Source organism: Chiloscyllium punctatum, chromosome 13 (genome assembly GCF_047496795.1).
Source record: "Chiloscyllium punctatum isolate Juve2018m chromosome 13, sChiPun1.3, whole genome shotgun sequence".
NCBI lineage: Eukaryota > Metazoa > Chordata > Chondrichthyes > Orectolobiformes > Hemiscylliidae > Chiloscyllium > Chiloscyllium punctatum.
Window position 1 is genome coordinate 77,120,918 of NC_092751.1, and position 27,417 is coordinate 77,148,334.

Below are 27,417 nucleotides of genomic sequence, written 5' to 3' on the forward strand. Positions count from 1 at the left end.
GCTCACCTACTTCCAAATCTAAAACCTGGCCAGGCTCGTTACCCAGTACTAAATCGAAAGTGGCTTCTTCCCTTGAAGCCATGTCTACATACTGTGTCAGGAATCCCTCCCGCACACACTGGACAAAAACTGACCCATCTATCGTACTCGTACTGTCGTGATCTCAGTCAATATTTGGATATTGTCTTGAGTGTTCCAGAGTTTTTCATTGTCCCACCGTCCAGATGAAGTTTGTATTGCTCACGTACGGGAGCGAGAATTCTTTCAATGTCTCAGATCAATTCCTGTGCCGAGAACATCAGAATCAATGTCCCTTCCTCTACTTGGACTGACAATTTACACTTCTTCAATCTCCTGTGATTCCATTTCCCAAAGAGTTTCTCAAGATTTCCAAAGCTGGAGCCTAAATTATATGGTTTGCTTCCTAAACATTTTTCCAACTGCCAACTGACAATATGTTCACAGTATCTCTTCACAATCCTCTGGCTTTTCCATGTCCAGGGATGAGAAGTCCCATTTGGTGGAGAGAGTTCCTAGGCTGGTGAGTTTCACTTTGGAACAAAGATGGTTAAGTGGCAATTTCCTGCGGTTGTTTGTAATGATGGGAGACAGAGCGGTGGGGAATGATCACTCTGACGAGCAAGAGGAAGTGTTGCCAATGACCAGAGTCAGAGAACAGAGGACAAGGGATTAAAGGAATCTAATGAAAAGCAGCACTTCTGCTCAGGGCGTTCAATAACAACTGCAGAAACCCGATGTGTCGAGCAGTGTATCTGGAAAGAGAAACAGAGATAATGTTTGAAATGTGGAGCATTTCTGATGAAGAACTCGAGTTTCTCAAGTCCAATCAAATTACAGGCCTGGTTTGCAAAACGGGCTTTCTGAACTTTGAATTGTTCCAGCAGCAAAGCACGGAAAATGTAGTCAGCATGATTCGAGCCTACGTGGGGAAACCCCAATGGATTTGTAATCCATCGCCTTAACCACTCCGCCAAGACTACAGACGGCATCGCGCCCTGAGCACTGACCAAACCAGCCGTGATCTCATTGAAAGCAGCCGCTGACTTGAGTGAAATGTTTCCATCTCCATTCATACCTTTGCTGTCATTTGTAAGGTGCGAGACACCGATGTCAAAGAAGAAAAGCACAAAGTTAGGAAAAGATATTTGCAGCAAAATTGAGTCAAAATTATTTATTGAAAGGAAAATCACACTTGGCAATTTGCTCGATCTCTTTGCGAACATGACCAGCAGAGGTAATCAAGGGAGCTATTGATCTGAGTATTCTTGGACATGAAACAAACAAAGGTTAGTGACATATTCATTTCTTTATTTAGCGAACGAAATGGTCTTTCCTGATGGTTACAATGAAAGAGATGGTTCCCAATAAAAGACAGAGATTAAGTCGCTTGTAGATATACTTCAATGTGATACGATTCACTTTCAGCCCCTAATTACCCCAGAGATGGAGGGGGTGAGTTACTTTTCTTCACTCTTCAATTCCACAGCATGGAGGTACAGATATGAAACCGCCAGAGATGGAGTTCTTGAATTGGGAACCAGCGACACTGAAGGAACTCGGCAGGAGTGAGGACTGCAGATGCTGGAAACCTGATTTTAGATCAGAAAATGCTGGAAAAGCACAGCAGCATCCGAGGAGCAGGATAGTCGATGTTTCTGTTGCCAGTCTTTCTGCGTTCCGCAAACAATTTTCGTTTTAGGCTCAGATTTCCAGCAACTGCAGCTATTTGTATTATGTTAACATTCATAATGTTTTGGACAAAACCAATGACCTGCTAGCATCGGAAAATCGGCAGAAGTACTGGGACACCGATATGTTAGCTGAACAATACAACCATTCCATGAGCGGGAATACGATCCGGGCCACGGTGCTGAGAGTACCGAATCTTCACAAGTAAATAACAAGACAAGGCGATAGATACTATCATATTTAGTGTAAATAAAATACCCTTTATGAACATTTTCGTTGCAGATTATTTTCAACTTGTCTTCGTAGATTTACAAAGTGGGAAAAGGCCATTCCGCCTGATCAGAGAGCCATCTATTCCAGTCGCAGTTTCCAACTTTGGCCCAAAGTGTCGTGTGTTGTAATGTTCCCAGGGCAAATGTCAATGACTTTATCCTGTGTTCTTAAATGGCACAGATGTATGACACTTCCACAACGACTTGTCACTCTTTTGAGGAACTCATGCTCATTTTCACCCACATAGGCACCCCCAAACCGACAGAGGTCTCCGTTGTGGTGAGCTGGAATTTGAAATGGACAATAAGACAAAGGCAAGTTTTAAATGCGGAAGCACAGAAGCGACGTCCCGGCAGGGCTTTGCAGGGGAGCGTCAACGAGGGGCACGGTTAACGTGAGATATTCCCCACGAGCCAAGTAGGACTCGAACCTACAATCTTCTGACCGGAAGTCAGATGCGTTATCCATTACGCTACTGGCCCAACAGACGCGCACAGCCACGGCAGAATGTCGATATGTAATGCCATTGCATTTCACGGAATCAGAATTAAAAAGGTGAACAAGCAGCGAAGATAATCACCAACACTGCTTCACTTCGAAGTTTCCAATTTGTGAAGCAGTGCCTTTCACTGGCAAAGGAGAAACATTTGTCCAGAGCTGCCTGCTTCAGGGTCGCCTCCTTCTCTGCTGGAAGTGCCCATCGTTTTATTCACATTCACGACGCGATTTCATGATCTACTCCAGTGAAAACGTGTCATGGTGTCGTCTAAGCAAGACCCTGCCGAAACTCAGCGAGAGACATCTGCTCATTTCGAGCTCAGGATGTGGAATTAGACGAGCTGCGTGACACCTTTTATTGGCGCCGCCACTTCACTGCAAATTAGCGGCTCAAAACGAGCCGTTGTTCGCATCAGCTTGATTTGTACCTTCCTGCAGTACATTTGCTAAACAACATCAGATAGATCCCATCCGGCCCAGCTGACTTATCTATTTTCACACTCTGCAGTATTTCTAATATCTCTTCCTTGTGAACCTCAATCTCTTCTAGTCTAGACGCAAGTATCTCTGTATCTTCCTCGCCAACATTTTCATTATCTATAGCGAACTCTGTCGAAAAATATTTATTTAGTGCTTCCTCTATCTCCACTGACTCCACACACGACTTCCCACTATTATCCTTGATTGTCCCAAATTTAACTCTCGTCATTCTTTTATTCCTGACATACCTATGGAAAGCCTTAGCGTTAACCCTGATCCTATCTGCCAACAACTTCTCATGTCTCCTCCTGGCTCTTCCCAGCTCTCTTTTTAGGTCTTTCCTGAGATCGTTGGAAACCTCGAGCGCTCTAACTGAGTTTTCACATTTTGTCCTAACATAAGACTTCTTGTTCTTCTTGACCAGGGATTCCACCTTCCTTAGTAAACCACGGCTCACGCGTTCTATATCTCCACAGTGCTCACCTACTTCCAAATCTAAAACCTGGCCAGGCTCGTTACCGAGTACTAAATCGAAAGTGGCTTCTTCCCTTGAAGCCATGTCTACATACTGTGTCAGGAATCCCTCCCGCACACACTGGACAAAAACTGACCCATCTATCGTACTCGTACTGTCGTGATCTCAGTCAATATTTGGATATTGTCTTGAGTGTTCCAGAGTTTTTCATTGTCCCACCGTCCAGATGAAGTTTGTATTGCTCACGTACGGGAGCGAGAATTCTTTCAATGTCTCAGATCAATTCCTGTGCCGAGAACATCAGAGTCAATGTCCCTTCCTCTACTCGGACTGACAATTTACACTTCTTCAATCTCCTGTGATTCCATTTCCCAAAGAGTTTCTCAAGATTTCCAAAGCTGGAGCCTAAATTATATGGTTTGCTTCCTAAACATTTTTCCAACTGCCAACTGACAATATGTTCACAGTATCTCTTCACAATCCTCTGGCTTTTCCATGTCCAGGGATGAGAAGTCCCATTTGGTGGAGAGAGTTCCTAGGCTGGTGAGTTTCACTTTGGAACAAAGATGGTTAAGTGGCAATTTCCTGCGGTTGATTGTAATGATGGGAGACGGAGCGGTGGGGAATGAGCACTCTGACGAGCAAGAGGAAGTGTTGCCAATGACCAGAGTCAGAGAACAGAGGACAAGGGATTAAAGGAATCTAATGAAAAGCAGCACTTCTGCTCAGGGCGTTCAATAACAACTGCAGAAACCCGATGTGTCGAGCAGTGTATCTGGAAAGAGAAACAGAGATAATGTTTTAAATGTGGAGCATTTCTGATGAAGAACTCGAGTTTCTCAAGTCTCATCAAATTACAGGCCTGGTTTGCAAAACAGCCTTTCTGAACTTTGAATTGTTCCAGCTGCAAAGCATGGATAACGTAGTCAGCAGGATTCGAACCTACGTGGGGAAACCCCAATGGATTTCTAATCCATCGCCTTAACCACTCGGCCATGACTACAGACGGCACCGCGCCATGAGCACTGACCAAATCAGCCGTGATCTCATTGAAAGCTGCCACTGACTTGAGTGAAATGTTTCCATCTCCATTCATACCTTTGCTGTCATTTGTAAGGTGCGAGACACCAATGTCAAAGAAGAAAAGTACAAAGTTAGGAAAAGATATTTGCAGCAAATTGAGTCAAAATTATTTATTGAAAGGAAAATCACACTTGGCAATTTGCTCGATCTCTTTGCGAACATGACCAGCAGAGGTAATCCAGGGAGCTATTGATCTGAGTATTCTTGGACATGAAACAAACAAAGGTTAGTGACATATTCATTTCTTTATTTAGCGAACGAAATGGTCTTTCCTGATGGTTACAATGAAAGAGATGGTTCCCAATAAAAGACAGAGATTAAGTCGCTTGTAGATATACTTCAATGTGATACGATTCACTTTCAGCCCCTAATTACCCCAGAGATGGAGGGGGTGAGTTACTTTTCTTCACTCTTCAATTCCACAGCATGGAGGTACAGATATGAAACCGCCAGAGATGGAGTTCTTGAATTGGGAACCAGCGACACTGAAGGAACTCGGCAGGAGTGAGGACTGCAGATGCTGGAAACCTGATTTTAGATCAGAAAATGCTGGAAAAGCACAGCAGCATCCGAGGAGCAGGAAAGTCGATGTTTCTGTTGCCAGTCTTTCTGCGTTCCGCAAACAATTTTCGTTTTAGGCTCAGATTTCCAGCAACTGCAGCTATTTGTATTATGTTAACATTCATAATGTTTTGGACAAAACCAATGAGCTGCTAGCATCGGAAAATCGGCAGAAGTACTGGTACACCGATATGTTAGCTGAACAATACAACCATTCCATGAGCGGGAATACGATCCGGGCCACGGTGCTGAGAGTACCGAATCTTCACAAGTAAACAACAAGACAAGGCGATAGATACTATCGTATTTAGTGTAAATAAAACACCCTTTATGAACATTTTCGTTGCAGATTATTTTCAACTTGTCTTCGTAGATTTACAAAGTGGGAAAAGGCCATTCCGCCTGATCAGAGAGCCATCTATTCCAGTCGCAGTTTCCAACTTTGGCCCAAAGTGTCGTGTGTTGTAATGTTCCCAGGGCAAATGTCAATGACTTTATCCTGTGTTCTTAAATGGCACAGATGTATGACACTTCCACAACGACTTGTCACTCTTTTGAGGAACTCATGCTCATTTTCACCCACAAAGGGAGACACACAGAAAGGCACCCCCAAACCGACAGAGGTCTCCGTTGTGGTGGCCTGGAATTTGAAATGGACAATAAGACAAATGCAAGTTTTAAATGCGGAAGCACAGAAGCGACGTCCCGGCAGGGGAGCGTCAACGAGGGGCACGGTTAAAGTGAGACATTCCCCACGAGCCAGGTAGGACTCGAACCTACAAACTTATGATCCGAAGTCAGACGCGTTATCCATTACGCTACTGGCCCAATAGAGACGCACAGCAACGGCAGAATGTCGATATGTAATGCCATGGACGTTCACGGAATCAGAATTAAAATGGTGAACAAGCAGCGAAGATAATCACCAACACTGCTTCACTTCCAAGTTTCCAATTTGTGAAGCAGTGCCTTTAACTGGCAAAGGAGAAACATTTGTCCAGAGCTGACTGCTTCAGGGTCGCCTCCTTCTCTGCTGGAAGTGCCCATCGTTTTATTCACATTCACGACGCGATTTCATGATCTACTCCAGTGAAAACGTGTCATGGTGTCGTCTAAGCAAGACCCTGCCGAAACTCAGCGAGAGACATCTGCTCATTTCGAGCTCAGGATGTGGAATTAGACGAGCTGCGTGACACCTTTTATTGGCGCCGCCACTTCACTGCAAATTAGCGGCTCAAAACGAGCCGTTGTTAGCATCAGCTTGATTTGTACCTTCCTGCAGTGCATTTGCTAAACAACATCAGATAGATCCCATCCGGCCCAGCTGACTTATCTATTTTCACACTCTGCAGTATTTCTAATATCTCTTCCTTGTGAACCTCAATCTCTTCTAGTCTAGACGCAAGTATCTCTGTATCTTCCTCGCCAACATTTTCATTATCTATAGCGAACTCTGTGGAAAAATATTTATTTAGTGCTTCCTCTATCTCCACTGACTCCACACACGACTTCCCACTATTATCCTTGATTGTCCCAAATTTAACTCTCGTCATTCTTTTATTCCTGACATACCTATGGAAAGCCTTAGCGTTAACTCTGATCCTATCTGCCAACAACTTCTCATGTCTCCTCCTGGCTCTTCCCAGCTCTCTTTTTAGGTCTTTCCTGAGATCGTTGGAAACCTCGAGCGCTCTAACTGAGTTTTTACGTTTTGTCCTAACATAAGACTTCTTGTTCTTCTTGACCAGGGATTCCACCTTCCTTAGTAAACCACGGCTCACGCGTTCTATATTTTCCTCCCTGCCTGACAGGTACATACTTATCGAGGACACACAGGAGCTTTTCCTTGAATAAGCTTCACATTTTTAATGTGCTCACCCCCTACAGTTACCTACCCAACTCTGCGCTTCCTAAAGCTTACCTCATTGCATCGTGATTTCCCTTCCACCAGCTGAAACTCTTGCTCCGTGGAGTACACCTATCCCTTTCCATCACGAAAGTAAACCTGAGAGAATTGTGATCGCTGTCTCCACAGTGCTCACCTACTTCCAAATCTAAAACATGGCCAGGCTCGTTACCCAGTACTAAATCGAAAGTGGCTTCTTCCCTTGAAGCCATGTCTACATACTGTGTCAGGAATCCCTCCCGCACACACTGGACAAAAACTGACCCATCTATCGTACTCGTACTGTCGTGATCTCAGTCAATATTTGGATATTGTCTTGAGTGTTCCAGAGGTTTTCATTGTCCCACCGTCCAGATGAAGTTTGTTTTGCTCACGTACGGGAGCGAGAATTCTTTCAATGTCTCAGATCAATTCCTGTGCCGAGAACATCAGAGTCAATGTCCCTTCCTCTACTTGGACTGACAATTTACACTTCTTCAATCTCCTGTGATTCCATTTCCCAAAGAGTTTCTCAAGATTTCCAAAACTGGAGCCTAAATTATATGGTTTGCTTCCTAAACATTTTTCCAACTGCCAACTGACAATATGTTCACAGTATCTCTTCACAATCCTCTGGCTTTTCCATGTCCAGGGATGAGAAGTCCCATTTGGTGGAGAGAGTTCCTAGGCTGGTGAGTTTCACTTTGGAACAAAGATGGTTAAGTGGCAATTTCCTGCGGTTGATTGTAATGATGGGAGACGGAGCGGTGGGGAATGAGCACTCTGACGAGCAAGAGGAAGTGTTGCCAATGACCAGAGTCAGAGAACAGAGGACAAGGGATTAAAGGAATCTAATGAAAAGCAGCACTTCTGCTCAGGGCGTTCAATAACAACTGCAGAAACCCGATGTGTCGAGCAGTGTATCTGGAAAGAGAAACAGAGATAATGTTTTAAATGTGGAGCATTTCTGATGAAGAACTCGAGTTTCTCAAGTCTCATCAAATTACAGGCCTGGTTTGCAAAACAGCCTTTCTGAACTTTGAATTGTTCCAGCTGCAAAGCATGGATAACGTAGTCAGCAGGATTCGAACCTACGTGGGGAAACCCCAATGGATTTCTAATCCATCGCCTTAACCACTCGGCCATGACTACAGACGGCACCGCGCCCTGAGCACTGACCAAATCAGTCGTGATCTCATTGAAAGCTGCCACTGACTTGAGTGAAATGTTTCCATCTCCATTCATACCTTTGCTGTCATTTGTAAGGTGCGAGACACCAATGTCAAAGAAGAAAAGTACAAAGTTAGGAAAAGATATTTGCAGCAAAATTGAGTCAAAATTATTTATTGAAAGGAAAATCACACTTGGCAATTTGCTCGATCTCTTTGCGAACATGACCAGCAGAGGTAATCCAGGGAGCTATTGATCTGAGTATTCTTGGACATGAAACAAACAAAGGTTAGTGACATATTCATTTCTTTATTTAGCGAACGAAATGGTCTTTCCTGATGGTTACAATGAAAGAGATGGTTCCCAATAAAAGACAGAGATTAAGTCGCTTGTAGATATACTTCAATGTGATACGATTCACTTTCAGCCCCTAATTACCCCAGAGATGGAGGGGGTGAGTTACTTTTCTTCACTCTTCAATTCCACAGCATGGAGGTACAGATATGAAACCGCCAGAGATGGAGTTCTTGAATTGGGAACCAGCGACACTGAAGGAACTCGGCAGGAGTGAGGACTGCAGATGCTGGAAACCTGATTTTAGATCAGAAAATGCTGGAAAAGCACAGCAGCATCCGAGGAGCAGGAAAGTCGATGTTTCTGTTGCCAGTCTTTCTGCGTTCCGCAAACAATTTTCGTTTTAGGCTCAGATTTCCAGCAACTGCAGCTATTTGTATTATGTTAACATTCATAATGTTTTGGACAAAACCAATGAGCTGCTAGCATCGGAAAATCGGCAGAAGTACTGGTACACCGATATGTTAGCTGAACAATACAACCATTCCATGAGCGGGAATACGATCCGGGCCACGGTGCTGAGAGTACCGAATCTTCACAAGTAAACAACAAGACAAGGCGATAGATACTATCGTATTTAGTGTAAATAAAACACCCTTTATGAACATTTTCGTTGCAGATTATTTTCAACTTGTCTTCGTAGATTTACAAAGTGGGAAAAGGCCATTCCGCCTGATCAGAGAGCCATCTATTCCAGTCGCAGTTTCCAACTTTGGCCCAAAGTGTCGTGTGTTGTAATGTTCCCAGGGCAAATGTCAATGACTTTATCCTGTGTTCTTAAATGGCACAGATGTATGACACTTCCACAACGACTTGTCACTCTTTTGAGGAACTCATGCTCATTTTCACCCACAAAGGGAGACACACAGAAAGGCACCCCCAAACCGACAGAGGTCTCCGTTGTGGTGGCCTGGAATTTGAAATGGACAATAAGACAAATGCAAGTTTTAAATGCGGAAGCACAGAAGCGACGTCCCGGCAGGGGAGCGTCAACGAGGGGCACGGTTAAAGTGAGACATTCCCCACGAGCCAGGTAGGACTCGAACCTACAATCTTCTGATCCGAAGTCAGACGCGTCATCCATTACGCTACTGGCCCAATAGACACGCACGGCAGCGGCAGAATGTCGATATGTAATGCCATGGACTTTCACGGAATCAGAATTAAAAAGGTGAACAAGCAGCGAAGATAATCACCAACACTGCTTCACTTCGAAGTTTCCAATTTGTGAAGCAGTGCCTTTCACTGGCAAAGGAGAAACATTTGTCCAGAGCTGCCTGCTTCAGGGTCGCCTCCTTCTCTGCTGGAAGTGCCCATCGTTTTATTCACATTCACGACGCGATTTCATGATCTACTCCAGTGAAAACGTGTCATGGTGTCGTCTAAGCAAGACCCTGCCGAAACTCAGCGAGAGACATCTGCTCATTTCGAGCTCAGGATGTGGAATTAGACGAGCTGCGTGACACCTTTTATTGGCGCCGCCACTTCACTGCAAATTAGCGGCTCAAAACGAGCCGTTGTTCGCATCAGCTTGATTTGTACCTTCCTGCAGTGCATTTGCTAAACAACATCAGATAGATCCCATCCGGCCCAGCTGACTTATCTATTTTCACACTCTGCAGTATTTCTAATATCTCTTCCTTGTGAACCTCAATCTCTTCTAGTCTAGACGCAAGTATCTCTGTATCTTCCTCGCCAACATTTTCATTATCTATAGCGAACTCTGTCGAAAAATATTTATTTAGTGCTTCCTCTATCTCCACTGACTCCACACACGACTTCCCACTATTATCCTTGATTGTCCCAAATTTAACTCTCGTCATTCTTTTATTCCTGACATACCTATGGAAAGCCTTAGCGTTAACCCTGATCCTATCTGCCAACAACTTCTCATGTCTCCTCCTGGCTCTTCCCAGCTCTCTTTTTAGGTCTTTCCTGAGATCGTTGGAAACCTCGAGCGCTCTAACTGAGTTTTCACGTTTTGTCCTAACATAAGACTTCTTGTTCTTCTTGACCAGGGATTCCACCTTCCTTAGTAAACCACGGCTCACGCGTTCTATATCTTCCTCCCTGCCTGACAGGTACATACTTATCGAGGACACACAGGAGCTTTTCCTTGACTAAGCTTCACATTTTTAATGTGCTCACCCCCTACAGTTTCCTACCCAACTCTGCGCTTCCTAAATCTTACCTCATTGCATCGTGATTTCCCTTCCACCAGCTGAAACTCTTGCTCCGTGGAGTACACCTATCCCTTTCCATCACGAAAGTAAACCTGAGAGAATTGTGATCGCTGTCTCCACAGTGCTCACCTACTTCCAAATCTAAAACCTGGCCAGGCTCGTTACCCAGTACTAAATCGAAAGTGGCTTCTTCCCTTGAAGCCATGTCTACATACTGTGTCAGGAATCCCTCCCGCACACACTGGACAAAAACTGACCCATCTATCGTACTCGTACTGTCGTGATCTCAGTCAATATTTGGATATTGTCTTGAGTGTTCCAGAGTTTTTCATTGTCCCACCGTCCAGATGAAGTTTGTATTGCTCACGTACGGGAGCGAGAATTCTTTCAATGTCTCAGATCAATTCCTGTGCCGAGAACATCAGAGTCAATGTCCCTTCCTCTACTCGGACTGACAATTTACACTTCTTCAATCTCCTGTGATTCCATTTCCCAAAGAGTTTCTCAAGATTTCCAAAGCTGGAGCCTAAATTATATGGTTTGCTTCCTAAACATTTTTCCAACTGCCAACTGACAATATGTTCAGAGTATCTCTTCACAATCCTCTGGCTTTTCCATGTCCAGGGATGAGAAGTCCCATTTGGTGGAGAGAGTTCCTAGGCTGGTGAGTTTCACTTTGGAACAAAGATGGTTAAGTGGCAATTTCCTGCGGTTGTTTGTAATGATGGGAGACGGAGCGGTGGGGAATGAGCACTCTGACGAGCAAGAGGAAGTGTTGCCAATGACCAGAGTCAGAGAACAGAGGACAAGGGATTAAAGGAATCTAATGAAAAGCAGCACTTCTGCTCAGGGCGTTCAATAACAACTGCAGAAATCCGATGTGTCGAGCAGTGTATCTGGAAAGAGAAACAGAGATAATGTTTTAAATGTGGAGCATTTCTGATGAAGAACTCGAGTTTCTCAAGTCTCATCAAATTACAGGCCTGGTTTGCAAAACAGGCTTTCGGAACTTTGAATTGTTCCAGCAGCAAAACACGGATAACGTAGTCAGCAGGATTCGAACCTACGTGGGGAAACCCCAATGGATTTCTAATCCATCGCCTTAACCACTCGGCCATGACTACAGACGGCACCGCACCCTGAGCACTGACCAAATCAGTCGTGATCTCATTGAAAGCTGCCGCTGACTTGAGTGAAATGTTTCCATCTCCATTCATACCTTTGCTGTCATTTGTAAGGTGCGAGACACCAATGTCAAAGAAGAAAAGCACAAAGTTAGGAAAAGATATTTGCAGCAAAATTGAGTCAAAATTATTTATTGAAAGGAAAATCACACTTGGCAATTTGCTCGATCTCTTTGCGAACATGACCAGCAGAGGTAATCAAGGGAGCTATTGATCTGAGTATTCTTGGACATGAAACAAACAAAGGTTAGTGACATATTCATTTCTTTATTTAGCGAACGAAATGGTCTTTCCTGATGGTTACAATGAAAGAGATGGTTCCCAATAAAAGACAGAGATCAAGTCGCTTGTAGATATACTTCAATGTGATACGATTCACTTTCAGCCCCTAATTACCCCAGAGATGGAGGGGGTGAGTTACTTTTCTTCACTCTTCAATTCCACAGCATGGAGGTACAGATATGAAACCGCCAGAGATGGAGTTCTTGAATTGGGAACCAGCGACACTGAAGGAACTCGGCAGGAGTGAGGACTGCAGATGCTGGAAACCTGATTTTAGATCAGAAAATGCTGGAAAAGCACAGCAGCATCCGAGGAGCAGGAAAGTCGATGTTTCTGTTGCCAGTCTTTCTGCGTTCCGCAAACAATTTTCGTTTTAGGCTCAGATTTCCAGCAACTGCAGCTATTTGTATTATGTTAACATTCATAATGTTTTGGACAAAACCAATGAGCTGCTAGCATCGGAAAATCGGCAGAAGTACTGGTACACCGATATGTTAGCTGAACAATACAACCATTCCATGAGCGGGAATACGATCCGGGCCACGGTGCTGAGAGTACCGAATCTTCACAAGTAAACAACAAGACAAGGCGATAGATACTATCGTATTTAGTGTAAATAAAACACCCTTTATGAACATTTTCGTTGCAGATTATTTTCAACTTGTCTTCGTAGATTTACAAAGTGGGAAAAGGCCATTCCGCCTGATCAGAGAGCCATCTATTCCAGTCGCAGTTTCCAACTTTGGCCCAAAGTGTCGTGTGTTGTAATGTTCCCAGGGCAAATGTCAATGACTTTATCCTGTGTTCTTAAATGGCACAGATGTATGACACTTCCACAACGACTTGTCACTCTTTTGAGGAACTCATGCTCATTTTCACCCACAAAGGGAGACACACAGAAAGGCACCCCCAAACCGACAGAGGTCTCCGTTGTGGTGGCCTGGAATTTGAAATGGACAATAAGACAAATGCAAGTTTTAAATGCGGAAGCACAGAAGCGACGTCCCGGCAGGGGAGCGTCAACGAGGGGCACGGTTAAAGTGAGACATTCCCCACGAGCCAGGTAGGACTCGAACCTACAAACTTATGATCCGAAGTCAGACGCGTTATCCATTACGCTACTGGCCCAATAGAGACGCACAGCAACGGCAGAATGTCGATATGTAATGCCATGGACGTTCACGGAATCAGAATTAAAATGGTGAACAAGCAGCGAAGATAATCACCAACACTGCTTCACTTCCAAGTTTCCAATTTGTGAAGCAGTGCCTTTAACTGGCAAAGGAGAAACATTTGTCCAGAGCTGACTGCTTCAGGGTCGCCTCCTTCTCTGCTGGAAGTGCCCATCGTTTTATTCACATTCACGACGCGATTTCATGATCTACTCCAGTGAAAACGTGTCATGGTGTCGTCTAAGCAAGACCCTGCCGAAACTCAGCGAGAGACATCTGCTCATTTCGAGCTCAGGATGTGGAATTAGACGAGCTGCGTGACACCTTTTATTGGCGCCGCCACTTCACTGCAAATTAGCGGCTCAAAACGAGCCGTTGTTAGCATCAGCTTGATTTGTACCTTCCTGCAGTGCATTTGCTAAACAACATCAGATAGATCCCATCCGGCCCAGCTGACTTATCTATTTTCACACTCTGCAGTATTTCTAATATCTCTTCCTTGTGAACCTCAATCTCTTCTAGTCTAGACGCAAGTATCTCTGTATCTTCCTCGCCAACATTTTCATTATCTATAGCGAACTCTGTGGAAAAATATTTATTTAGTGCTTCCTCTATCTCCACTGACTCCACACACGACTTCCCACTATTATCCTTGATTGTCCCAAATTTAACTCTCGTCATTCTTTTATTCCTGACATACCTATGGAAAGCCTTAGCGTTAACTCTGATCCTATCTGCCAACAACTTCTCATGTCTCCTCCTGGCTCTTCCCAGCTCTCTTTTTAGGTCTTTCCTGAGATCGTTGGAAACCTCGAGCGCTCTAACTGAGTTTTTACGTTTTGTCCTAACATAAGACTTCTTGTTCTTCTTGACCAGGGATTCCACCTTCCTTAGTAAACCACGGCTCACGCGTTCTATATTTTCCTCCCTGCCTGACAGGTACATACTTATCGAGGACACACAGGAGCTTTTCCTTGAATAAGCTTCACATTTTTAATGTGCTCACCCCCTACAGTTACCTACCCAACTCTGCGCTTCCTAAAGCTTACCTCATTGCATCGTGATTTCCCTTCCACCAGCTGAAACTCTTGCTCCGTGGAGTACACCTATCCCTTTCCATCACGAAAGTAAACCTGAGAGAATTGTGATCGCTGTCTCCACAGTGCTCACCTACTTCCAAATCTAAAACATGGCCAGGCTCGTTACCCAGTACTAAATCGAAAGTGGCTTCTTCCCTTGAAGCCATGTCTACATACTGTGTCAGGAATCCCTCCCGCACACACTGGACAAAAACTGACCCATCTATCGTACTCGTACTGTCGTGATCTCAGTCAATATTTGGATATTGTCTTGAGTGTTCCAGAGGTTTTCATTGTCCCACCGTCCAGATGAAGTTTGTTTTGCTCACGTACGGGAGCGAGAATTCTTTCAATGTCTCAGATCAATTCCTGTGCCGAGAACATCAGAGTCAATGTCCCTTCCTCTACTTGGACTGACAATTTACACTTCTTCAATCTCCTGTGATTCCATTTCCCAAAGAGTTTCTCAAGATTTCCAAAACTGGAGCCTAAATTATATGGTTTGCTTCCTAAACATTTTTCCAACTGCCAACTGACAATATGTTCACAGTATCTCTTCACAATCCTCTGGCTTTTCCATGTCCAGGGATGAGAAGTCCCATTTGGTGGAGAGAGTTCCTAGGCTGGTGAGTTTCACTTTGGAACAAAGATGGTTAAGTGGCAATTTCCTGCGGTTGATTGTAATGATGGGAGACGGAGCGGTGGGGAATGAGCACTCTGACGAGCAAGAGGAAGTGTTGCCAATGACCAGAGTCAGAGAACAGAGGACAAGGGATTAAAGGAATCTAATGAAAAGCAGCACTTCTGCTCAGGGCGTTCAATAACAACTGCAGAAACCCGATGTGTCGAGCAGTGTATCTGGAAAGAGAAACAGAGATAATGTTTTAAATGTGGAGCATTTCTGATGAAGAACTCGAGTTTCTCAAGTCTCATCAAATTACAGGCCTGGTTTGCAAAACAGCCTTTCTGAACTTTGAATTGTTCCAGCTGCAAAGCATGGATAACGTAGTCAGCAGGATTCGAACCTACGTGGGGAAACCCCAATGGATTTCTAATCCATCGCCTTAACCACTCGGCCATGACTACAGACGGCACCGCGCCCTGAGCACTGACCAAATCAGTCGTGATCTCATTGAAAGCTGCCACTGACTTGAGTGAAATGTTTCCATCTCCATTCATACCTTTGCTGTCATTTGTAAGGTGCGAGACACCAATGTCAAAGAAGAAAAGTACAAAGTTAGGAAAAGATATTTGCAGCAAAATTGAGTCAAAATTATTTATTGAAAGGAAAATCACACTTGGCAATTTGCTCGATCTCTTTGCGAACATGACCAGCAGAGGTAATCCAGGGAGCTATTGATCTGAGTATTCTTGGACATGAAACAAACAAAGGTTAGTGACATATTCATTTCTTTATTTAGCGAACGAAATGGTCTTTCCTGATGGTTACAATGAAAGAGATGGTTCCCAATAAAAGACAGAGATTAAGTCGCTTGTAGATATACTTCAATGTGATACGATTCACTTTCAGCCCCTAATTACCCCAGAGATGGAGGGGGTGAGTTACTTTTCTTCACTCTTCAATTCCACAGCATGGAGGTACAGATATGAAACCGCCAGAGATGGAGTTCTTGAATTGGGAACCAGCGACACTGAAGGAACTCGGCAGGAGTGAGGACTGCAGATGCTGGAAACCTGATTTTAGATCAGAAAATGCTGGAAAAGCACAGCAGCATCCGAGGAGCAGGAAAGTCGATGTTTCTGTTGCCAGTCTTTCTGCGTTCCGCAAACAATTTTCGTTTTAGGCTCAGATTTCCAGCAACTGCAGCTATTTGTATTATGTTAACATTCATAATGTTTTGGACAAAACCAATGAGCTGCTAGCATCGGAAAATCGGCAGAAGTACTGGTACACCGATATGTTAGCTGAACAATACAACCATTCCATGAGCGGGAATACGATCCGGGCCACGGTGCTGAGAGTACCGAATCTTCACAAGTAAACAACAAGACAAGGCGATAGATACTATCGTATTTAGTGTAAATAAAACACCCTTTATGAACATTTTCGTTGCAGATTATTTTCAACTTGTCTTCGTAGATTTACAAAGTGGGAAAAGGCCATTCCGCCTGATCAGAGAGCCATCTATTCCAGTCGCAGTTTCCAACTTTGGCCCAAAGTGTCGTGTGTTGTAATGTTCCCAGGGCAAATGTCAATGACTTTATCCTGTGTTCTTAAATGGCACAGATGTATGACACTTCCACAACGACTTGTCACTCTTTTGAGGAACTCATGCTCATTTTCACCCACAAAGGGAGACACACAGAAAGGCACCCCCAAACCGACAGAGGTCTCCGTTGTGGTGGCCTGGAATTTGAAATGGACAATAAGACAAATGCAAGTTTTAAATGCGGAAGCACAGAAGCGACGTCCCGGCAGGGGAGCGTCAACGAGGGGCACGGTTAAAGTGAGACATTCCCCACGAGCCAGGTAGGACTCGAACCTACAATCTTCTGATCCGAAGTCAGACGCGTCATCCATTACGCTACTGGCCCAATAGACACGCACGGCAGCGGCAGAATGTCGATATGTAATGCCATGGACTTTCACGGAATCAGAATTAAAAAGGTGAACAAGCAGCGAAGATAATCACCAACACTGCTTCACTTCGAAGTTTCCAATTTGTGAAGCAGTGCCTTTCACTGGCAAAGGAGAAACATTTGTCCAGAGCTGCCTGCTTCAGGGTCGCCTCCTTCTCTGCTGGAAGTGCCCATCGTTTTATTCACATTCACGACGCGATTTCATGATCTACTCCAGTGAAAACGTGTCATGGTGTCGTCTAAGCAAGACCCTGCCGAAACTCAGCGAGAGACATCTGCTCATTTCGAGCTCAGGATGTGGAATTAGACGAGCTGCGTGACACCTTTTATTGGCGCCGCCACTTCACTGCAAATTAGCGGCTCAAAACGAGCCGTTGTTCGCATCAGCTTGATTTGTACCTTCCTGCAGTGCATTTGCTAAACAACATCAGATAGATCCCATCCGGCCCAGCTGACTTATCTATTTTCACACTCTGCAGTATTTCTAATATCTCTTCCTTGTGAACCTCAATCTCTTCTAGTCTAGACGCAAGTATCTCTGTATCTTCCTCGCCAACATTTTCATTATCTATAGCGAACTCTGTCGAAAAATATTTATTTAGTGCTTCCTCTATCTCCACTGACTCCACACACGACTTCCCACTATTATCCTTGATTGTCCCAAATTTAACTCTCGTCATTCTTTTATTCCTGACATACCTATGGAAAGCCTTAGCGTTAACCCTGATCCTATCTGCCAACAACTTCTCATGTCTCCTCCTGGCTCTTCCCAGCTCTCTTTTTAGGTCTTTCCTGAGATCGTTGGAAACCTCGAGCGCTCTAACTGAGTTTTCACGTTTTGTCCTAACATAAGACTTCTTGTTCTTCTTGACCAGGGATTCCACCTTCCTTAGTAAACCACGGCTCACGCGTTCTATATCTTCCTCCCTGCCTGACAGGTACATACTTATCGAGGACACACAGGAGCTTTTCCTTGACTAAGCTTCACATTTTTAATGTGCTCACCCCCTACAGTTTCCTACCCAACTCTGCGCTTCCTAAATCTTACCTCATTGCATCGTGATTTCCCTTCCACCAGCTGAAACTCTTGCTCCGTGGAGTACACCTATCCCTTTCCATCACGAAAGTAAACCTGAGAGAATTGTGATCGCTGTCTCCACAGTGCTCACCTACTTCCAAATCTAAAACCTGGCCAGGCTCGTTACCCAGTACTAAATCGAAAGTGGCTTCTTCCCTTGAAGGCATGTCTACATACTGTGTCAGGAATCCCTCCCGCACACACTGGACAAAAACTGACCCATCTATCGTACTCGTACTGTCGTGATCTCAGTCAATATTTGGATATTGTCTTGAGTGTTCCAGAGTTTTTCATTGTCCCACCGTCCAGATGAAGTTTGTATTGCTCACGTACGGGAGCGAGAATTCTTTCAATGTCTCAGATCAATTCCTGTGCCGAGAACATCAGAGTCAATGTCCCTTCCTCTACTCGGACTGACAATTTACACTTCTTCAATCTCCTGTGATTCCATTTCCCAAAGAGTTTCTCAAGATTTCCAAAGCTGGAGCCTAAATTATATGGTTTGCTTCCTAAACATTTTTCCAACTGCCAACTGACAATATGTTCAGAGTATCTCTTCACAATCCTCTGGCTTTTCCATGTCCAGGGATGAGAAGTCCCATTTGGTGGAGAGAGTTCCTAGGCTGGTGAGTTTCACTTTGGAACAAAGATGGTTAAGTGGCAATTTCCTGCGGTTGTTTGTAATGATGGGAGACGGAGCGGTGGGGAATGAGCACTCTGACGAGCAAGAGGAAGTGTTGCCAATGACCAGAGTCAGAGAACAGAGGACAAGGGATTAAAGGAATCTAATGAAAAGCAGCACTTCTGCTCAGGGCGTTCAATAACAACTGCAGAAATCCGATGTGTCGAGCAGTGTATCTGGAAAGAGAAACAGAGATAATGTTTTAAATGTGGAGCATTTCTGATGAAGAACTCGAGTTTCTCAAGTCTCATCAAATTACAGGCCTGGTTTGCAAAACAGGCTTTCGGAACTTTGAATTGTTCCAGCAGCAAAACACGGATAACGTAGTCAGCAGGATTCGAACCTACGTGGGGAAACCCCAATGGATTTCTAATCCATCGCCTTAACCACTCGGCCATGACTACAGACGGCACCGCACCCTGAGCACTGACCAAATCAGTCGTGATCTCATTGAAAGCTGCCGCTGACTTGAGTGAAATGTTTCCATCTCCATTCATACCTTTGCTGTCATTTGTAAGGTGCGAGACACCAATGTCAAAGAAGAAAAGCACAAAGTTAGGAAAAGATATTTGCAGCAAAATTGAGTCAAAATTATTTATTGAAAGGAAAATCACACTTGGCAATTTGCTCGATCTCTTTGCGAACATGACCAGCAGAGGTAATCAAGGGAGCTATTGATCTGAGTATTCTTGGACATGAAACAAACAAAGGTTAGTGACATATTCATTTCTTTATTTAGCGAACGAAATGGTCTTTCCTGATGGTTACAATGAAAGAGATGGTTCCCAATAAAAGACAGAGATCAAGTCGCTTGTAGATATACTTCAATGTGATACGATTCACTTTCAGCCCCTAATTACCCCAGAGATGGAGGGGGTGAGTTACTTTTCTTCACTCTTCAATTCCACAGCATGGAGGTACAGATATGAAACCGCCAGAGATGGAGTTCTTGAATTGGGAACCAGCGACACTGAAGGAACTCGGCAGGAGTGAGGACTGCAGATGCTGGAAACCTGATTTTAGATCAGAAAATGCTGGAAAAGCACAGCAGCATCCGAGGAGCAGGAAAGTCGATGTTTCTGTTGCCAGTCTTTCTGCGTTCCGCAAACAATTTTCGTTTTAGGCTCAGATTTCCAGCAACTGCAGCTATTTGTATTATGTTAACATTCATAATGTTTTGGACAAAACCAATGAGCTGCTAGCATCGGAAAATCGGCAGAAGTACTGGTACACCGATATGTTAGCTGAACAATACACCCATTCCATGAGCGGGAATACGATCCGGGCCACGGTGCTGAGAGTACCGAATCTTCACAAGTAAATAACAAGACAAGGCGATAGATACTATCGTATTTAGTGTAAATAAAACACCCTTTATGAACATTTTCGTTGCAGATTATTTTCAACTTGTCTTCGTAGATTTACAAAGTGGGAAAAGGCCATTCCGCCTGATCAGAGAGCCATCTATTCCAGTCGCAGTTTCCAACTTTGGCCCAAAGTGTCGTGTGTTCTAATGTTCCCAGGGCAAATGTCAATGACTTTATCCTGTGTTCTTAAATGGTACAGATGTATGACACTTCCACAACGACTTGTCACTCTTTTGAGGAACTCATGCTCATTTTCACCCACAAAGGGAGACACACAGAAAGGCACCCCCAAACCGACAGAGGTCTCCGTTGTGGTGAGCTGGAATTTGAAATGGACAAGTTTTAAATGCGGAAGCACAGAAGCGACGTCCCGGCAGGGGAGCGTCAACGAGGGGCACGGTTAAAGTGAGACATTCCCCACGAGCCAGGTAGGACTCGAACCTACAATCTTCTGATCCGAAGTCAGACGCGTTATCCATTACGCTACTGGCCCAATAGACACGCACGGCAGCGGCAGAATGTCGATATGTAATGCCATGGACTTTCACGGAATCAGAATTAAAAAGGTGAACAAGCAGCGAAGATAATCACCAACACTGCTTCACTTCGAAGTTTCCAATTTGTGAAGCAGTGCCTTTCACTGGCAAAGGAGAAACATTTGTCCAGAGCTGCCTGCTTCAGGGTCGCCTCCTTCTCTGCTGGAAGTGCCCATCGTTTTATTCACATTCACGACGCGATTTCATGATCTACTCCAGTGAAAACGTGTCATGGTGTCGTCTAAGCAAGACCCTGCCGAAACTCAGCGAGAGACATCTGCTCATTTCGAGCTCAGGATGTGGAATTAGACGAGCTGCATGACACCTTTTATTGGCGCCGCCACTTCACTGCAAATTAGCGGCTCAAAACGAGCCGTTGTTCGCATCAGCTTGATTTGTACCTTCCTGCAGTGCATTTGCTAAACAACATCAGATAGATCCCATCCGGCCCAGCTGACTTATCTATTTTCACACTCTGCAGTATTTCTAATATCTCTTCCTTGTGAACCTCAATCTCTTCTAGTCTAGACGCAAGTATCTCTGTATCTTCCTCGCCAACATTTTCATTATCTATAGCGAACTCTGTCGAAAAATATTTATTTAGTGCTTCCTCTATCTCCACTGACTCCACACACGACTTCCCACTATTATCCTTGATTGTCCCAAATTTAACTCTCGTCATTCTTTTATTCCTGACATACCTATGGAAAGCCTTAGCGTTAACCCTGATCCTATCTGCCAACAACTTCTCATGTCTCCTCCTGGCTCTTCCCAGCTCTCTTTTTAGGTCTTTCCTTAGATCGTTGGAAACCTCGAGCGCTCTAACTGAGTTTTCACGTTTTGTCCTAACATAAGACTTCTTGTTCTTCTTGACCAGGGATTCCACCTTCCTTAGTAAACCACGGCTCACGCGTTCTATATCTTCCTCCCTGCCTGACAGGTACATACTTATCGAGGACACACAGGAGCTTTTCCTTGACTAAGCTTCACATTTTTAATGTGCTCACCCCCTACAGTTTCCTACCCAACTCTGCGCTTCCTAAATCTTACCTCATTGCATCGTGATTTCCCTTCCACCAGCTGAAACTCTTGCTCCGTGGAGTACACCTATCCCTTTCCATCACGAAAGTAAACCTGAGAGAATTGTGATCGCTGTCTCCACAGTGCTCACCTACTTCCAAATCTAAAACCTGGCCAGGCTCGTTACCCAGTACTAAATCGAAAGTGGCTTCTTCCCTTGAAGGCATGTCTACATACTGTGTCAGGAATCCCTCCCGCACACACTGGACAAAAACTGACCCATCTATCGTACTCGTACTGTCGTGATCTCAGTCAATATTTGGATATTGTCTTGAGTGTTCCAGAGTTTTTATTGTCCCACCGTCCAGATGAGGTTTGTATTGCTCACGTACGGGAGCGAGAATTCTTTCAATGTCTCAGATCAATTCCTGTGCCGAGAACATCAGAGTCAATGTCCCTTCCTCTACTCGGACTGACAATTTACACTTCTTCAATCTCCTGTGATTCCATTTCCCAAAGAGTTTCTCAAGATTTCCAAAGCTGGAGCCTAAATTATATGGTTTGCTTCCTAAACATTTTTCCAACTGCCAACTGACAATATGTTCACAGTATCTCTTCACAATCCTCTGGCTTTTCCATGTCCAGGGATGAGAAGTCCCATTTGGTGGAGAGAGTTCCTAGGCTGGTGAGTTTCACTTTGGAACAAAGATGGTTAAGTGGCAATTTCCTGCGGTTGTTTGTAATGATGGGAGACGGAGCGGTGGGGAATGAGCACTCTGACGAGCAAGAGGAAGTGTTGCCAATGACCAGAGTCAGAGAACAGAGGACAAGGGATTAAAGGAATCTAATGAAAAGCAGCACTTCTGCTCAGGGCGTTCAATAACAACTGCAGAAATCCGATGTGTCGAGCAGTGTATCTGGAAAGAGAAACAGAGATAATGTTTTAAATGTGGAGCATTTCTGATGAAGAACTCGAGTTTCTCAAGTCTCATCAAATTACAGGCCTGGTTTGCAAAACACGCTTTCTGAACTTTGAATTGTTCCAGCAGCAAAGCACAGATAACGTAGTCAGCAGGATTCGAACCTACGTGGGGAAACCCCAATGGATTTCTAATCCATCGCCTTAACCACTCGGCCATGACTACAGATGGCACCGCACCCTGAGCACTGACCAAATCAGTCGTGATCTCATTGAAAGCTGCCGCTGACTTGAGTGAAATGTTTCCATCTCCATTCATACCTTTGCTGTCATTTGTAAGGTGCGAGACACCAATGTCAAAGAAGAAAAGCACAAAGTTAGGAAAAGATATTTGCAGCAAAATTGAGTCAAAATTATTTATTGAAAGGAAAATCACACTTGGCAATTTGCTCGATCTCTTTGCGAACATGACCAGCAGAGGTAATCAAGGGAGCTATTGATCTGAGTATTCTTGGACATGAAACAAACAAAGGTTAGTGACATATTCATTTCTTTATTTAGCGAACGAAATGGTCTTTCCTGATGGTTACAATGAAAGAGATGGTTCCCAATAAAAGACAGAGATCAAGTCGCTTGTAGATATACTTCAATGTGATACGATTCACTTTCAGCCCCTAATTACCCCAGAGATGGAGGGGGTGAGTTACTTTTCTTCACTCTTCAATTCCACAGCATGGAGGTACAGATATGAAACCGCCAGAGATGGAGTTCTTGAATTGGGAACCAGCGACACTGAAGGAACTCGGCAGGAGTGAGGACTGCAGATGCTGGAAACCTGATTTTAGATCAGAAAATGCTGGAAAAGCACAGCAGCATCCGAGGAGCAGGAAAGTCGATGTTTCTGTTGCCAGTCTTTCCGCGTTCCGCAAACAATTTTCGTTTTAGGCTCAGATTTCCAGCAACTGCAGCTATTTGTATTATGTTAACATTCATAATGTTTTGGACAATACCAATGACCTGCTAGCATCGGAAAATCGGCAGAAGTACTGGTACACCGATATGTTAGCTGAACAATACAACCATTCCATGAGCGGGAATACGATCCGGGCCACGGTGCTGAGAGTACCGAATCTTCACAAGTAAATAACAAGACAAGGCGATAGATACTATCGTATTTAGTGTAAATAAAACACCCTTTATGAACATTTTCGTTGCAGATTATTTTCAACTTGTCTTCGTAGATTTACAAAGTGGGAAAAGGCCATTCCGCCTGATCAGAGAGCCATCTATTCCAGTCGCAGTTTCCAACTTTGGCCCAAAGTGTCGTGTGTTCTAATGTTCCCAGGGCAAATGTCAATGACTTTATCCTGTGTTCTTAAATGGCACAGATGTATGACACTTCCACAACGACTTGTCACTCTTTTGAGGAACTCATGCTCATTTTCACCCACAAAGGGAGACACACAGAAAGGCACCCCGAAACCGACAGAGGTCTCCGTTGTGTTGAGCTGGAATTTGAAATGGACAATAAGACAAATGCAAGTTTTAAATGCGGAAGCACAGAAGCGACGTCCCGGCAGGGCTTTGCAGGGGAGCGTCAACGAGGGGCACTGTTAAAGCGAGACATTCCCCACGAGCCAGGTAGGACTCGAACCTACAATCTTCTGATCCGAAATCAGACGCGTTATCCATATTGCTACTGGCCCAATAGACACGCGCAGTCACGGCAGAATGTCGATATGTAATGCCATGGACTTTCACGGAATCAGAATTAAAAAGGTGAACAAGCAGCGAAGATAATCACCAACACTGCTTCACTTCGAAGTTTCCAATTTGTGAAGCAGTGCCTTTCACTGGCAAAGGAGAAACATTTGTCCAGAGCTGCCTGCTTCAGGGTCGCCTCCTTCTCTGCTGGAAGTGCCCATCGTTTTATTCACATTCACGACGCGATTTCATGATCTACTCCAGTGAAAACGTGTCATGGTGTCGTCTAAGCAAGACCCTGCCGAAACTCAGCGAGAGACATCTGCTCATTTCGAGCTCAGGATGTGGAATTAGACGAGCTGCGTGACACCTTTTATTGGCGCCGCCACTTCACTGCAAATTAGCGGCTCAAAACGAGCCGTTGTTAGCATCAGCTTGATTTGTACCTTCCTGCAGTGCATTTGCTAAACAACATCAGATAGATCCCATCCGGCCCAGCTGACTTATCTATTTTCACACTCTGCAGTATTTCTAATATCTCTTCCTTGTGAACCTCAATCTCTTCTAGTCTAGACGCAAGTATCTCTGTATCTTCCTCGCCAACATTTTCATTATCTATAGCGAACTCTGTCGAAAAATATTTATTTAGTGCTTCCTCTATCTCCACTGACTCCACACACGACTTCCCACTATTATCCTTGATTGTCCCAAATTTAACTCTCGTCATTCTTTTATTCCTGACATACCTATGGAAAGCCTTAGCGTTAACCCTGATCCTATCTGCCAACAGCTTCTCATGTCTCCTCCTGGCTCTTCCCAGCTCTCTTTTTAGGTCTTTCCTGAGATCGTTGGAAACCTCGAGCGCTCTAACTGAGTTTTCACGTTTTGTCCTAACATAAGACTTCTTGTTCTTCTTGACCAGGGATTCCACCTTCCTTAGTAAACCACGGCTCACGCGTTCTATATCTTCCTCCCTGCCTGACAGGTACATACTTATCGAGGACACACAGGAGCTTTTCCTTGACTAAGCTTCACATTTTTAATGTGCTCACCCCCTACAGTTTCCTACCCAACTCTGCGCTTCCTAAATCTTACCTCATTGCATCGTGATTTCCCTTCCACCAGCTGAAACTCTTGCTCCGTGGAGTACACCTATCCCTTTCCATCACGAAAGTAAACCTGAGAGAATTGTGATCGCTGTCTCCACAGTGCTCACCTACTTCCAAATCTAAAACCTGGCCAGGCTCGTTACCCAGTACTAAATCGAAAGTGGCTTCTTCCCTTGAAGGCATGTCTACATACTGTGTCAGGAATCCCTCCCGCACACACTGGACAAAAACTGACCCATCTATCGTACTCGTACTGTCGTGATCTCAGTCAATATTTGGATATTGTCTTGAGTGTTCCAGAGTTTTTATTGTCCCACCGTCCAGATGAGGTTTGTATTGCTCACGTACGGGAGCGAGAATTCTTTCAATGTCTCAGATCAATTCCTGTGCCGAGAACATCAGAGTCAATGTCCCTTCCTCTACTCGGACTGACAATTTACACTTCTTCAATCTCCTGTGATTCCATTTCCCAAAGAGTTTCTCAAGATTTCCAAAGCTGGAGCCTAAATTATATGGTTTGCTTCCTAAACATTTTTCCAACTGCCAACTGACAATATGTTCACAGTATCTCTTCACAATCCTCTGGCTTTTCCATGTCCAGGGATGAGAAGTCCCATTTGGTGGAGAGAGTTCCTAGGCTGGTGAGTTTCACTTTGGAACAAAGATGGTTAAGTGGCAATTTCCTGCGGTTGTTTGTAATGATGGGAGACGGAGCGGTGGGGAATGAGCACTCTGACGAGCAAGAGGAAGTGTTGCCAATGACCAGAGTCAGAGAACAGAGGACAAGGGATTAAAGGAATCTAATGAAAAGCAGCACTTCTGCTCAGGGCGTTCAATAACAACTGCAGAAATCCGATGTGTCGAGCAGTGTATCTGGAAAGAGAAACAGAGATAATGTTTTAAATGTGGAGCATTTCTGATGAAGAACTCGAGTTTCTCAAGTCTCATCAAATTACAGGCCTGGTTTGCAAAACACGCTTTCTGAACTTTGAATTGTTCCAGCAGCAAAGCACAGATAACGTAGTCAGCAGGATTCGAACCTACGTGGGGAAACCCCAATGGATTTCTAATCCATCGCCTTAACCACTCGGCCATGACTACAGACGGCACCGCACCCTGAGCACTGACCAAATCAGTCGTGATCTCATTGAAAGCTGCCGCTGACTTGCGTGAAATGTTTCCATCTCCATTCATACCTTTGCTGTCATTTGTAAGGTGCGAGACACCAATGTCAAAGAAGAAAAGCACAAAGTTAGGAAAAGATATTTGCAGCAAAATTGAGTCAAAATTATTTATTGAAAGGAAAATCACACTTGGCAATTTGCTCGATCTCTTTGCGAACATGACCAGCAGAGGTAATCAAGGGAGCTATTGATCTGAGTATTCTTGGACATGAAACAAACAAAGGTTAGTGACATATTCATTTCTTTATTTAGCGAACGAAATGGTCTTTCCTGATGGTTACAATGAAAGAGATGGTTCCCAATAAAAGACAGAGATCAAGTCGCTTGTAGATATACTTCAATGTGATACGATTCACTTTCAGCCCCTAATTACCCCAGAGATGGAGGGGGTGAGTTACTTTTCTTCACTCTTCAATTCCACAGCATGGAGGTACAGATATGAAACCGCCAGAGATGGAGTTCTTGAATTGGGAACCAGCGACACTGAAGGAACTCGGCAGGAGTGAGGACTGCAGATGCTGGAAACCTGATTTTAGATCAGAAAATGCTGGAAAAGCACAGCAGCATCCGAGGAGCAGGAAAGTCGATGTTTCTGTTGCCAGTCTTTCCGCGTTCCGCAAACAATTTTCGTTTTAGGCTCAGATTTCCAGCAACTGCAGCTATTTGTATTATGTTAACATTCATAATGTTTTGGACAATACCAATGACCTGCTAGCATCGGAAAATCGGCAGAAGTACTGGTACACCGATATGTTAGCTGAACAATACAACCATTCCATGAGCGGGAATACGATCCGGGCCATGGTGCTGAGAGTACCGAATCTTCAC

General features: G+C 44.3%; 13 non-coding genes across 13 annotated transcripts; all 13 read right to left on the reverse strand.

Moving 5' to 3' along the window:
* Positions 1 to 2,392: 2,392 nt before the first annotated feature.
* trnag-ucc (transfer RNA glycine (anticodon UCC)) lies at positions 2,393 to 2,465 on the reverse strand. The gene has a single exon. It is a non-coding gene; the product is annotated as a tRNA-Gly (tRNA).
* A 1,892-nt stretch (positions 2,466 to 4,357) lies between these two features.
* On the reverse strand, positions 4,358 to 4,439 carry trnas-aga (transfer RNA serine (anticodon AGA)). The gene has a single exon. It is a non-coding gene; the product is annotated as a tRNA-Ser (tRNA).
* Positions 4,440 to 5,835: 1,396 nt separating this feature from the next.
* On the reverse strand, positions 5,836 to 5,908 carry trnar-ucg (transfer RNA arginine (anticodon UCG)). The gene has a single exon. It is a non-coding gene; the product is annotated as a tRNA-Arg (tRNA).
* A 2,127-nt stretch (positions 5,909 to 8,035) lies between these two features.
* Positions 8,036 to 8,117, reverse strand: trnas-aga (transfer RNA serine (anticodon AGA)). The gene has a single exon. It is a non-coding gene; the product is annotated as a tRNA-Ser (tRNA).
* Positions 8,118 to 9,514: 1,397 nt separating this feature from the next.
* trnar-ucg (transfer RNA arginine (anticodon UCG)) lies at positions 9,515 to 9,587 on the reverse strand. Its single transcript has one exon. It is a non-coding gene; the product is annotated as a tRNA-Arg (tRNA).
* A 2,127-nt stretch (positions 9,588 to 11,714) lies between these two features.
* On the reverse strand, positions 11,715 to 11,796 carry trnas-aga (transfer RNA serine (anticodon AGA)). The gene has a single exon. It is a non-coding gene; the product is annotated as a tRNA-Ser (tRNA).
* A 1,397-nt stretch (positions 11,797 to 13,193) lies between these two features.
* On the reverse strand, positions 13,194 to 13,266 carry trnar-ucg (transfer RNA arginine (anticodon UCG)). The gene has a single exon. It is a non-coding gene; the product is annotated as a tRNA-Arg (tRNA).
* A 2,127-nt stretch (positions 13,267 to 15,393) lies between these two features.
* Positions 15,394 to 15,475, reverse strand: trnas-aga (transfer RNA serine (anticodon AGA)). Its single transcript has one exon. It is a non-coding gene; the product is annotated as a tRNA-Ser (tRNA).
* A 1,397-nt stretch (positions 15,476 to 16,872) lies between these two features.
* On the reverse strand, positions 16,873 to 16,945 carry trnar-ucg (transfer RNA arginine (anticodon UCG)). The gene has a single exon. It is a non-coding gene; the product is annotated as a tRNA-Arg (tRNA).
* Positions 16,946 to 19,072: 2,127 nt separating this feature from the next.
* trnas-aga (transfer RNA serine (anticodon AGA)) lies at positions 19,073 to 19,154 on the reverse strand. Its single transcript has one exon. It is a non-coding gene; the product is annotated as a tRNA-Ser (tRNA).
* Positions 19,155 to 20,537: 1,383 nt separating this feature from the next.
* trnar-ucg (transfer RNA arginine (anticodon UCG)) lies at positions 20,538 to 20,610 on the reverse strand. The gene has a single exon. It is a non-coding gene; the product is annotated as a tRNA-Arg (tRNA).
* Positions 20,611 to 22,736: 2,126 nt separating this feature from the next.
* trnas-aga (transfer RNA serine (anticodon AGA)) lies at positions 22,737 to 22,818 on the reverse strand. The gene has a single exon. It is a non-coding gene; the product is annotated as a tRNA-Ser (tRNA).
* Positions 22,819 to 26,424: 3,606 nt separating this feature from the next.
* Positions 26,425 to 26,506, reverse strand: trnas-aga (transfer RNA serine (anticodon AGA)). Its single transcript has one exon. It is a non-coding gene; the product is annotated as a tRNA-Ser (tRNA).
* Positions 26,507 to 27,417: the final 911 nt, after the last annotated feature.